This window comes from Trachypithecus francoisi, unplaced genomic scaffold, assembly GCF_009764315.1.
Source record: "Trachypithecus francoisi isolate TF-2019V2 unplaced genomic scaffold, Tfra_2.0 Lachesis_group17, whole genome shotgun sequence".
In the NCBI taxonomy this organism is placed as follows: Eukaryota; Metazoa; Chordata; class Mammalia; order Primates; family Cercopithecidae; genus Trachypithecus; species Trachypithecus francoisi.
The window spans coordinates 105,424,414-105,437,566 of NW_022681462.1; the positions used below are offsets into that span (position 1 = coordinate 105,424,414).

Below are 13,153 nucleotides of genomic sequence, written 5' to 3' on the forward strand. Positions count from 1 at the left end.
ATTTTTTCATCATTATTGTATCTGTTGTGATGCTCTGTGGTCAGTGGTCTTTGATGTTCCTATTGTTATTGTTTGGGGGCTCCACGAGCCATGCCCATGTAAGATGGCAAAGTGAATCTGTGTGTGTTTTGAGTGCTCCATCAACTGGCAGTTTCCCCATGTCTCTCCTTTTCCTCAGGCCTCTCTATTCCCTGAGAACAATGATATTGAAGTCAGGCCAATTAATAACCCTGTAATGGCCTCTAAGTGTTCAATGAAAGGAACATCTCTCACTTTAAATCAAAAGCTAGAAATGATTAAGCTTAGTGAGGAAGCCAAGCCTCAGCCAAAAGCTGAAGTAGACCAAAATCTGGGCCTTGCACACCAGTTGGCCAAGTTGTGAATGCAAAGGGAAAGTTCTTGAAGGAAATTAAAAGTGCTGCTCCAATGAACACACAAATGATAAGAAAGCCAAACAGCCTTATTGCTGATAATGGAGAAAGTTTCAGTGGTCTGGATAGACGATCCAAACATGCACAACATTCTTTTAAGCCAAAGCCTAATCCAGAGCAAGACCCCAACTCTCTTTATTGCATGAAGGCTGAGAGGAGTGAGAAAGCTGCAGAAGAAAAGTTGGGAGCTAGCAGAGGTTGATTCCTGAGGTTGGAGGAAAGAAGCCATCTCCATAGCATAAGAGCGCAAAGTGGAGCAGCAAGTTCTCCAGAAGATCTGCCTAAGATCATTGATGAAGGGGGAACACTTCAGAACACTAAACGACAGATATTCAATGTCAATGAAATGCCTTATATTCGAAGAGTATAAGCCATCCAGGACTTTCATAGCAAAAGAGAAGTCAAAGCTTGGCTTCAAAGCTTTAATGGACAGGCTGACTCTCATTAGGGGCTAATGGAGTTGTTGACTTTTAAGTTGAAGCCAATGCTCATTTACCATTCTGAAAAAACCTAGGCCTCTCAAGAATGATGCTACATCTACTCTGCCTATTCTCTATAAATGGAACAACAAAGCCTGGATGACAGCACATCTGTTCCTAGCATGGTTTAGTGAATATTTTAAGCCCCCTGTTGACACCTACTGTTCAGAGACAGATTCTTTTGAAAATTACTGTCCATTGGCAATGCACCTTGTCACCCAAGAGCTCTGAAGGGGTGGTACCAAGGAGCCGAATGTTGTTTTCATGCCTGCTAGCACAGGATTCATTTTGCAACCCATGGATCAAGGAGTAATTTCAACTTTCAAGTCTTACTATTTAAGAAATACATGTCTTAAGACTGTTGCCACTGACAGTGATTCCTCTGATGGGTCTTGGCATAGTAAATTGAAAACCTAGAATGGATTCACCATTCTAGATGCCATTAAGAACATTTGTGATTCCCAGGAGGTGGTCAAAATACTGACATTAATAGGAAGTTAATGGGGGAAGTTGACTCTGGCCCTTGTGGGCGACTTTGAGGGGTTCAAGACTTCCATGGAGAAAGTCACTGCAGTTGTGGTAGAAATAGCAAGAGAACTAGAATTAGAAGTGGAGCCTGAAGATGGGACTGAATTGCTACAATCTCACCATCAATCTCGAATGGATGAGGAGTTGCTTCTCAAGGATGAGCAAAGCAAGGATGAGCAAAGCAAGTGGTTTCTTGAGATGGAATGTACTCCTGGTGAAGATGCCGTGAGCACTGTTGAAATGATAACATAGGATTTAGAATATTATGTAAGCCTGGTTGATAAAGCAGTGTTAGGGTTTGAAAGGACTGACTCCAATTTTGAAAGAAGTTCTGCTGTGCATAAAGTGCTGTCCAATAGCATCACGTGCTGGAGAAATCTTTCATGAAAGGAAGAGTCAGTAGATGCAGAAAACTTCATTTTTGTCTGAGAAACTGCCATTGCCACTCCATCCTTCAGTAGCTGCCACCTGATCAGTCAGCTGCCATCAACATTGAGGCAAAACCCTCCGCCAGCAAAAAGATGACAACTCTCTGAAGGGTCAGGTGATTGTTAGTATTCTTTAGTAATAAAGTATTTTAAAATCAAGATATTCCCAATAGTTTTTTAGACATAATGTTTTTGGACACTTACTCGACTGCATTATAGTGTCAGTGTAACTTTTACATGCACTGGGAGACCAAAAAATTCATGTGACTCTCTTTTTGCAATATTAATGTTATCGTGGTGATCTAGAACCAAACCTGTACTAAGTGTGCCTGTGCTCCAGAAAGCGGGGATTTCATCCAGGGAGGAAACACAGATCTTAGTTACCATGGGAAGCAGCTGCCACCCCCGCGTGGAGACGCAAAAGGAAAAGGTAATAAACCTGGAGCGTGGAGGAGGTACCCTGCAAAGCACACACTGGCACATGCCGACATACACCAGGCCCTCTGCGGGAGCCCTGGCATCCGCAGGGCAGGTCTTCTGAGAGCCTCTTTGGAACTGAGACCCTGTGGCGAGCATCCATGTGGGCACAGATGGGCTTGCACTCTGCTCAGCCTGAGCCCCGACATCCCCTCTTATTTCGCCCCTGCTCTGTGCTTTCCAAGTCCTTGTTATAAGGGCAAAATGGAGACTACTGCCTCTAAATCAATACAGACCCATATCTCTGCCCATCTGGACAATGTGGACGGCCAAGTGTCCTGCTCAGAATTTTGCCTCCTGGTATGATTTCTCTTTACCAGTTGTCGTCAGAGACACTTCTTCATGGAGCACTTCCCATTGCTGCAGCTCATGAGGCAGCGCTGTGTGCAAGCCAAGGGTCGGTGCTCCCGAGCTGAGGGCTGGTGCTCCTCTTCATTCGCGGTGCTTGGGAGCTTCCCAGGAGAACAGAGGCAATGCAGTGGCGCCAAGGCAGGGGGAGCTGCTGCCCCTAGTTATGCCACCTGCCTGTGCCTCAGGACCTGCTGGAACACAATTTTGTTTGGAAGAAGTGAGATTTCCACGCAATGACTGAGTGCGATGATTGAGTGCGATGATTGAGTATGACTGCTGCTTCTGCCTGCGCTTAGAGCTTGATGATCAGACCACATGCGTTTTGTGGTGTGCAGTGCTCAGTGCATGCCCACAGGATGAAGTGGGTAGGGAAGCCAGGAGCTGTGTCCGGACAGGAGAGAAGTTACATGCGGAAGGGACACTGTTTGCCTCCCACACCTCACTAGCTGGCCTGTGATTCTCCCATGGGCCCCCCAGAGGCCCCACACAGCATGCTTGTTCCCCCCGACACTGGGTGCCAGTGGCCATGCGGGTCTTCACAGCCCGCCGTATGACTTAGGTAGGCTTTATGTCATATGTTACCTCCCAGATTCAAAAAGCCCCACCAAAGTCGGCCTCATGGTGGTGAAGATGCCCCCACCTGCTCCACATCACCAGACCTTGAGACCTCCCTAAGCCAAGGGGAGCCGGCTTACTTCCCACCTCTGTGCCCCTGTGTTGTTCAGGCATCTGAGGTGCCCGATGCTTCCTGGCCGACAGGCCCCAAGCGCATGCTGTTCTCACTGTGCTTTCTGTCCCTGTGATTGAGGTCTTTGTGGATGAGGTCAGGCTGTATTGGTCTGGGCAGGAAGTGGAAACAGCAGGTTAAGCAGGGAAGTTTAGTGTAAAGAAGTGCTAAGTGTGGTAGAAGAGTCACAGGCGTCAGATATTAAGAAATTCCCTCAGGTCACCCCGGACTGAGCAAGAACAGCTCAGGAAGGAAGATCTTGGCGGGGCGCAGACCTCAGCCCACTGTGCAGCAGAGGTGGCTGCTTTGGCCAGGCTGGAGCTGGTCCACAGTCGCTGGACTGGCAGGAGGCTGCCCTCTGGGTTGCAGGTGGGGAGTAGGCAGTCACAGCTGACAGCATGTTGTGCCCCGCGAGTACAGAGGGTGCAGGAACCCTCTGGGCTATAGGCAGGGTACACATAGGCCCCACAGGTGCCTTCAGAGGGAACCAGGACGCTGGCACGGGCTCCAGGCCTTCCGGAGCTGGTGTGGGCGGGAAGTCTTGTGCCAGTCTCTGGATTGAGAGGCTCGTGGAAAGGTTATCACCAGGCTGAGGTGACAGGGTCACAGAAGGACCAAGGGCCCAGTGTTGGGGCCACGCTTCCCTGCACACACTCACAACCACTCCAGGACTATGGTGCAGAAGGCCCTGCCTCCTGTAGTCTCCCTCCAGGGCCTTTGGCTGAGAACAGGGGCTCATCTCCAAGGAGAGCAGCCGAACAGTCTGTGTGCTACACAGGGCACGGTCTGCAGGGTGCCTTCAGCACCTGAGGCGGCAAGTGGGTCATTGGCACGGGTGGATGGAGCCAGCCGATTTCTTCCTTAAAGGGCCAGAGAGTAAATATTTTAGGCTTTGTAGGCCATTCGGTCTGTGTCTTATAGTCTTCTCTGTGTCCTTTGATGTCTCTTTAAAAATGCGGAACCACTCTTAGCTCATGGGGTGCAGGCCAGATGTGCCTGATGGGTACAGCATGTTGGCCCCAGGCCTGAGTCTTGATGTAGGTCTGCAGCAGGACGTGAACAGGTACTGCTGGCCTTGCCAGGTGACAGCGAATGGCTTCTGGTGGCCCTTCAGGTTGGTGGTGTAGACCGAATTGCTAGATCAATCTTTACATCAGAAGCCAGGGCCTGCATTCTTGTGTAGACATGCTCTGTGACAGCAGCATATCTGAAATGGCTGCGTTGGGGTTGCCCACCTGATTAAGTTTATGATCATGCACTATCATTCTCCAAGAACCCTCTGCCGCTATGCAGGCCAAACAGCTGGGTTTAGTGGGGTTTGGTCAACGGCAGCACCCAGCATCTTTCCCAACCTCCATGGTGGTTCTAACTCTCCATCCCACCAATGCTGCAGTGTTGCTTTCCGTTGACTATTTTCACAGGTGAGGGAATGTCCCGGGGCGTCCCTCTGGTCCTTCCTGTCATCACTGGCTCTGTAGTCATGGAGTGGGTGCTGTGTCGTCGTCCTGCCAATGCCAGGTCCATCTATTCCAATGCACATGCAGGGATTGGAGAAATAACCGCAGGTTGGATACACTGACCCCACTGGGTTCTCTGAGGTGGACTTGGGCCACAGCCTCCGGGTCTCTGCTTGGCCGTAGACCCTGTGATGTGTTGGGTCCAGCAGAACTGGCATTGATTCAGGGTCTGGGGGTAGTTCCCTCTCTCCATGGTCACTCTCCTATAAAATAGCCCTGGGTCCTTCCCCAAGGGGACCTGGGTTCCCCTAAACCGAGGGGCCATAGGCCTGTGAGCTGGCTTAGGTGAAGAGCTGAGAGAGGCCGCGCCTCTGCGCTGTGGTCATCAGGCCAGCTTTCTGTCTCTGCCCTGAGCCTTTCTGGCATGTGGAGTTGGGGCTGAGCAGCCTGCCTGTCTTTTTCTCTCTTGGCCTCTGCCGCAGCTCCATCTGGTCTAGACTGCTCTGATTGGCATCTCATGCCTGCGCCCACTGGATCTCTGGAGCTCATGGCCAGCGAGCCCCTGACACCCCCACTTCTCAGCACCCTCTTCCTGTTGGGGCAGCAGCCTGTTGTGATGCTGGCACCACCTCCTGCTGCCTCCTGGCCAGCAGAGCTTGTCAGAGGCGCGGGTGCCCCTCACGAATGCCTGGAGGATAAGAGACCTGGTGTCATCCTTGTCTTGCTCATCAGCCTTGCCGCCTTCTGCAGTCAGTCTCTGCCCCTGCACACTTAGGCGCTGCAATCTGTACATGGTGCCATCCCTAAGGCATTTAAAAGGCCATCGAGAAAGGTATTTTTTAGGCCCAGATCTTCAGGCATCCTGTCGTGCACCCCGAGGCATACCTGCATCAGGTGAGCACCCAGTGAGGCTGTTGTTTGTCCTCATCCATCCTGCTCAGCTCCTGCCAGACTCAGAGATGGCTGCAGGCTCTAAAAATAGCCCCATCTTAATGTACTGCTTATGCAGCCTGGAAGCCTCCTCCTCCTCCAGCTGGGGATCAGATTATGTCCCCCAGGCAGGGCATTGTTCACCCTTTAGCCAGGCTGACTGGAGCTACTATTCATGCTCACAAAGGCTCTAATCTCCTTTGAATTCCTGTAAGCCTTTTGCCTGGTAATCCCTTCCAGCAGGCAGCACAGGCGGTCACGAATATGCCTCCCTCCCTTCATTTTGCCCTGATTATCTCTTTATCTCTTTAAGGGTCTTTAGCTTTTGTGTTAACATGTAAAAAGTAGGTAGTGGCATCAAATTGGCTTTAAAGACACAACTTGGAATTTTCTCTTTCAAAGCAGGGCGCTGTTATGGGAGTCAGGAGGCTCCATTCATTCTGGACATCAGTGCTAATGGGCTGTTTGAACTTGGAAAAGTCAGTGGCTTCACTGGGCCTCAGTTTCCTCATTTGTGAAATGAGGGGGCTGTGTTCATTCAGCATGATATCGGAGTTCCCTTCCAGCCCAGGTATCCTGTGGTTCTCTGACTTCTCTCGGCACAGACGTGGCGTCTGTGGGCAGTGCTGCTGTGGTTTGTGCCATAGGCCTGGTTTTATGTGGCAGCCTTAAGCCCTGCCCTCTGCTGGCTCCTAGTCATTGTGATATTAATTCAGCACAGGAAGTTACATTTTCAGGACCCCAGTTCGGGAGTGTGTGAAAAACATAGATAAAAGATTAAATGCCTCCCTGCTTATCACAGCATTTTCCTTCTAAGGATCAGGTTTTCCTTCTTAAAAGCTCCTTAGTTTCTTTGATAGCTGCTGGGTGTGTGTTGAACACTCTTTTGGGATCCAAACAGCTACAGAAATCCTCAGAGTTTCAGAGCCGACGAGTGTGTCCGTGGGTGCTTCTTCCTTAGTGCTGTTTACCTTCCATTTCATCTGCCTCTGAGGATATGGAGAGTTTCTGGAGGTACGAATGCCTACCATATTTCCTGAACCCCAAGCACACTCCTTATTCAGCAACGTGTGCAGCTCTGTTCATTTCTTTGGGTGGCCATCCCAGAGACACCTCCTGCCTGCACACACCTCTAATGCTCTCTAATCTTCCTCAGGGTGGTTTCTGGTCTTCACATACTTTACTAAGGGATTTTGAACTCATCTTGTATCCACCAGATTTTCATATTAAATTCTAGAAGGGCAATTTTATAATCTTTTGGAAATCTAAGTAAATTTTCCATACACTAGAAATTTTGTTAATTTTATTTTCCTTTTATTTACCAATGTTTAGAAAAATGCATTGAGGCCGGGTACGGTGGCTCAAACCTGTAATCCCAGCACTTTGGGAGGCCGAGGCGGTGGATTACGAGGTCAGGAGTTCGAGACCAGCCTGGCCAACATGGAGAAACCCCGTCTCTACTAAAAATACAAAAATTAGCCAGGCGTGGTGGTGACACCTGTAATCCCAGCTACTCAGGAGGCTGAGGCAGGAGGATCGCTTGAACCCAGGAGACGGAGGTTGCAGTGAGCCGAGATGGCGGCACTGCGCTCCAGCCTGGGTGACAGAGTGAGACTCCATCTCAAAAAAAAAAAAGAGAAGAAAAGTGCATTGGTTCCGTAGTGTTTTGCAAAGGAACGGGGTGAGGTTGTCTTCGTGTGTCACATGAACTCGCACGTGGCTAACACAGCTGATGCTTCCACCCACTGCAATTCCCTTTTTTGATCTGTCCTGTCCCAAGGAAGCCTCCTCTGGCCCCTGCCTTTGACACTTCCCTAGCAGTTCTGGGAGCTTCCTTATTTGCCGGCCACAGGAAAGCCTTTGTTTATCCAGTTCTTCTGGGGCATGGCAAGCTGAAGATGATTAGGACATTCGTTACAATATGGAAGCAGCCTGGGTATGCATCAAGGCTAATGAGCCGGATGAATGGATAAAGACACGTGGTACAAATGGAGCACTGCTCAGCCCTAAGAAGGAAGGAAATCCTGCCATTTGCAGCAACACGGATGAACCTAGAGGTCTTCAGTGAAATAAGCCCAGCACAGAGTCAGACACCATGCAATCTCACTGATAAGCAGAATCTAAAAATACTGAAGTCACAGAAGCAGAGTAGAAAGTGAGACCAGAGGCTGGCGGGAGGGCAGATGGGGAAAAGGGAGATGTTGGTGAAAGGATACAAAGTTTCAGTTAGGTGGAGAAATTAGTTCTAGATATTGGATGTCTTGGTGACTATAGTTAGTAACAATGTATCATGGTAACTGAAGTTATTAGCAATGTATCATATACTTGAAAATTGTTAAGGGAGTAGATTTCAAGTGTCTTCACAACAAAAAATAAGTATGTAAGGTAATGCAAATATGAATTGGCTTGACTTAGCCATCCTACAGTGTATACACGTATCAGAACATTATGTTGTATACTATAAATATATGCATTTTTAAATTTGTCAAATAATAAGAAAGTTCATGGTGCTGCAGCATCATTTGTTGGGACACAGAGCCATCTGGAAATACTGGGTTCCACGCCTCTGTGTGCTATTATCGGAGCAAGGAAACTGACAGGGGAACTGGGTCCAGCACTGTGCTGCTTCCTGGGGAAGGCGCTGGCAGCACCGTGCTGCTTCCTGGGGAAGGCGCTGGCGGCACCGTGCTGCTTCCTGGGGAAGGCGCTGGCCGTGCTGTGCTACATGCTCTTGCTGCATGAACCCGGCACACCTGGGTGGTGTGGTGTGACGTGGATAGGAGATCCTGGGCCCACTCCTGCTTGTTGCATAGTGTGGTTCTGTGGCTTCTCTGATTATGTGCTGTTTGTGGTGGTGGGGCCGTTGCGGGGTGGTGTCTGGTCAGGGCATCGGGTGCTAGCTTTGTTTTTGCAGCCAAGAAAGGCAAACTCATACTTGGAATAAGTATTGGATGAACCCCTTCCCATTCTCAGGATGGAAGGGGCTCTAGGCATCACCTTGCCGCATGCAACACCATGAGTCTGCAGTTTCTCAGTCTTTTTCCTTCCAGGCTTCTAACCAGTCACCAGGCAGTTGGCCATCCCCTTGAGCACGGGCCACTTTTTGCCCACTGCGGGGATGGCCAGAGCAGTGCTGGGATCCCTGCCTCATGATCGCCTTTCTTCACAATCTCCTTTCCCTCTATGCTCTTCCAGCCCTCTCCTGAGTGTAGCCGTCTGACAGCACCTGCCCATGTTTGGCTTATGCCCTCTCCTGAACTCATTGATCTGTAGAGCAGCTCAGGTCTCTTCTTCTTCTTCAGTAAAAGTACAGGACTCCCACATGGCCACAGGCATGAGTGCAGGGAGGGTCCAGGGCTGGGAGGTCATGTATGGTTTGGGCACCTACCATGCAGTTTTCTGGTGCCCTTTGGTCCTGCCTGACTCTGTCCTGTGTGCACCGTCTCTACTTTGTAGTAAATCACTGCAGGCCCTGCCCAACCCTATGACCTCGTGGGTGTGACTGAGCTCTTCTCAGGAGTGACACGTGGCACTTGGTGCCCCATGGTCAGGAGCTCCGTTATCAGGACCCAGAAGCATGGTCAGAGCTGTTTATCAAAGATGTGGTTCTGTGCTGCAGATGGCATGGCTTGCTCCAGAACCCCAGGATCACATGGTGACTCCACCCGGGCTCTCCACACTGCATGCTTTCTACCACTGACAACATGTTTTCTACCACCGACAGCTTCCACACCAGCAGGTCTACTAGGCGTCCCCAGAGGCGGGGCTGCCTCTCGCCAGCCTTATCTTGCTGCAGTGCCCTCTTGACCTAAGCTGGCAGCTTTACATGCTATCCCAACATCTGGGCTGGCCCAGCCTTCCTAGGTGTGTAATGTGTCACCTCTAGAATGAAGAGGCCTGCCAGGCATTGCAGCGTCATTTCTGCTTTTGCTCTGGAGGGGAAGTCCTGGTGTCCTCAGCAGAAGTAACAGGTCCTGGAATCACCATAGCTTGTGTCTCCTGCCGTCTTGCCAAGGTCTTCTGCATGCTCCTCCTACCTCGTCACTGTGATGTCATGAATGCAGTGGGTCCATGTGATGTTCTGTGGGCTGCCCAGACCTCTTTGAACTATATTATGGTAGAAAATGGGAGACCAGCACAGCTCTGTGGCAAGAGTGTATACTGTTTTCCTTTGCTTGTGATTGTAGATGGTTTTCTCATCTTCTTTCTTCATTGGGATAGGACAGGATGCATTTGGTGGTCCGTGTGCACACATCGTGTGCCTGAGGGCCTGGGAATCTGCTCTAACAAGACTCCACGGCTGGCACTGTGGATCTGAGCAGGCTCCTGCTTTGCTGAGCTTAGAGTCATCCACAGTCATTCTCCAGGGCCCAGTGGCTTTCTGCAGAAGCCAATGGTGAATTCTGCAAAGCCACACCCACTTCGTATCCTTGATCCTTAAAGTAGGCACAGATCTCTACCACTCTTTGATGGGATGGGGAGCGCAGTTTCAGAGGCTTGTATGTGACCTTCCCATTAACTCCACAGGCTACAGACCCAATATGGACATTTCACAAACTGCCCAGTATGTCAATCCTATTTGACCTTAACAGACCCTGGAATTGCCCACTGGGTGTATCCACAGACCCAAAGGATCTGCGGTAAGCCAGGCTTTGCCTAGGACTTTACTTATTACCCGGGGTCCCCATGCCCCACTCGGGCCGGAGGACAGTGGGACACTTAGGGTTGCTGGGCCTCTGTGCGTGTCTTTGTGTTCAGCAGACCTGGAAATGTGTGGGGATTACCCTTTGCCCAGGGAATGGCATTCAGGAAATGGCAGTGGGTCCCTTTGGGTACAGACTGGGGTAATCGTTGCAGTGTACACCTGCCCTAGGGTTGCAGGTTCCTAACTCGTGGGGAATCAGACCATCTTCATAGTCAGTGAGTTCCAGCTCTGAAGCTGGCTGAGATCTGGAGCTGGGTAAGGGATCTTGACTGTGAGTGGGATGACTTCCGTCAGCCTTCCGCTCATTCTTGTTTTCTTTTCAATATGTATGTGTGCTATGTATGTGTGCATGCATGTGTGCATGTGTCAGGCAGGCAGTACTCTCCTTGCATGCCTGTCTGTTTCGCCCCTAGGAATACCATCTCTATTAACTATCTCCACAGCCCTCTGCCAGTTGAGCTTCCTTGGCCGGCACTCTGGTCTCGTTGGTCATTATGATAATCGCTACCCCCTGACTTCTGGCAGTTATATCCTGTCACCCGAGCACAATTACTTGGGGCTGGGTTTCACTGCCCAAGTCAGAAAGCAGCCACAAGGCTTATTATTAACAAGCCAAGCTTTGTGACAGCTTCTTCTAAGAGTGGAATTATTGGGTCATCTGGTAAGTGAATGTTCAACTACAGAAGTGTTTTCCAAAATGTGTGTACTGTTTTACACTCTTTTTCACAATCTGTGAGAGATCCAGTTACTGTACATCTTTGCCAATACTTGCTACTGTTGGTCTTTTTTAAATGAAAATTCACCATTCTAGTAAGATGTGTGGTGAATCTTATTTGGTTTTGCTTTGCCTTCTTCCAATTATTAATCTTGCTGAGCATCTTTTCTAGTGCTTGTTGAACATTCATATGTTTTCTTTTGTGAAGTGTCTGATTTGGTGTTAGGTACATTAAAAAAAACTAAGGATTGTTTCATTATTAAGCTATAGGAGCTCTTTATATATATTCTGGATACAGGCCCTTTGTCAGATGTATATATTATGAATATCTTCCCCCCGGTCTGTCTTCCTTCCTTCCTTCTTTTTTTTTTTTTTTTTTTTTTTTGGTTTTGGTTTTTGTTTTTGATGGAGTCTCGCTCTGTTGTCCAGGCTGTAGTGCAGTGGCACGATCTCGGCTCACTGCAACCTCCATCTCCCAGATTCAAGCAATTCTCTTGCCTCAGCCTCCCGAGTAGCTGGGATTATAGGTGCCTACCACCATGTCCAGCTAATTTTTGTGTTTTTGGTAGAGACTGGGTTTCACTATGTTGGCCAGGCTGCTCTCAATCTCCTGACCTCATGATCTGCCTACCTTGGCCTCCCAAAGTGCTGGGATTACAGGCGTGAGCCACCACGCCTGGCCAGTGCTTCATTTCTTTAATAGTGTCTTTCTAACAGCAGAGTTTTTAATTTTGATTTTAAAGAAGTTATAAATGTTGATGAAGTCCAATTAATAGGGTCTTTTGGTGAATAGAAGTCCTTAATTTTAATAGATTCTATGTTATTGTCTTTTTCTGTATGATCCAGCTTTTTTCCCCCTGCCATTTAAGAAATCTTTGCTTGTTCCAAGGTTGAGAAGATATTCTATGTATTCTAGAAAAGATTTGTATTATTTTATCTTTACATCTTTATCATCAGTCTATCTGGAATTGGTTTTTGAGTATGTGATGAGGTAGGATACAAGTTTGTTTTCTTTCCTATGGATATACAATTGATCCAGCATCATATATTGAAAAGACCATCCTTTCTCCACTCTGAGTGTTATTTTTGTAGTAAATCAAGTGACCATCTTTCTAAGGGTCTGTTTCTTTCTAGCTTCCAAAACTTCATTGCTCTTCTTATCCTTGTGGGTTTATGTTTTTAAAAGAAAATAGAAACAAAAACCCCTCTTTGTTACAACATTAGAAAGGTTTCAGAATGAAAGTTCTCAGAATGAAAGATTCAGAGTGAAAGTTGAAGTGAGTATAGATTCTCTTAACGATATTTTCTGGGAGGTTCCTCCATTGCCTTCTCTACTCTATGAAGCTGATGGACTCTGGGGAGAGAGGTGACTAGCGCTAGACTGGTTACGTGGAAACTTCGCTGTCCAGCTAGTCACTTAAACGTCATCTCTGGTGTAGACTTTGAAGGGAGGTAGCTTACCTGAGAGTGGAAAATCTTATTTCACATGCATCACTTTTGCTTTATTGAGGGCAACATGGAGTTTGGCGAGCTGGCAGTTACAGGAAAGTCACTTTGTTTACACCTGAAAAGAATTTGCCACAGAAGGAATTTGTTGGGGATGTGGTGGGGAGTGTCTGCCATTAGTCATTTCTTCCACAGAATGGCTGTTTTTACTGTCCCCTCCCTTTGTCATCTTAGATATTTCATTCATTTTGAAGTGCAGCCACAATTTAGTGCTCCTGTTACTAGTTCTATCATTTGTAAGATTAGACATGTATTTTTCTGCCATTTAGAAAGATTAAGATAATCTCCACCTCGTTGAGTTAGTGTATGCTAGTGAGTTAGGCATTCCATTTTTTCTTTCCTACTCCAAATTGCTAACCTTCTCTTCGGTTATTTGCATGTTTCCAGGAGTGCCATTGCCAATCTCATGAGCTCTACAG

General features: G+C 48.2%; 1 protein-coding gene across 9 annotated transcripts in view; it reads left to right on the forward strand.

Moving 5' to 3' along the window:
- Window positions 1-13,153, forward strand: part of EIPR1 (EARP complex and GARP complex interacting protein 1) — a 167,197-nt gene that overhangs the window by 87,352 nt on the left and 66,692 nt on the right. The window contains exon 1 of one of the 9 annotated variants that reach the window (XM_033176671.1): window positions 11,083-11,174. The exons of the other annotated variants lie outside the window; for them this stretch is intronic. The gene's annotated coding sequence lies outside the window, so the exon portion shown is untranslated. Of the gene's footprint in view, window positions 1-11,082; window positions 11,175-13,153 lie in introns of those variants that run through there. 9 annotated transcript variants of the gene reach the window in all.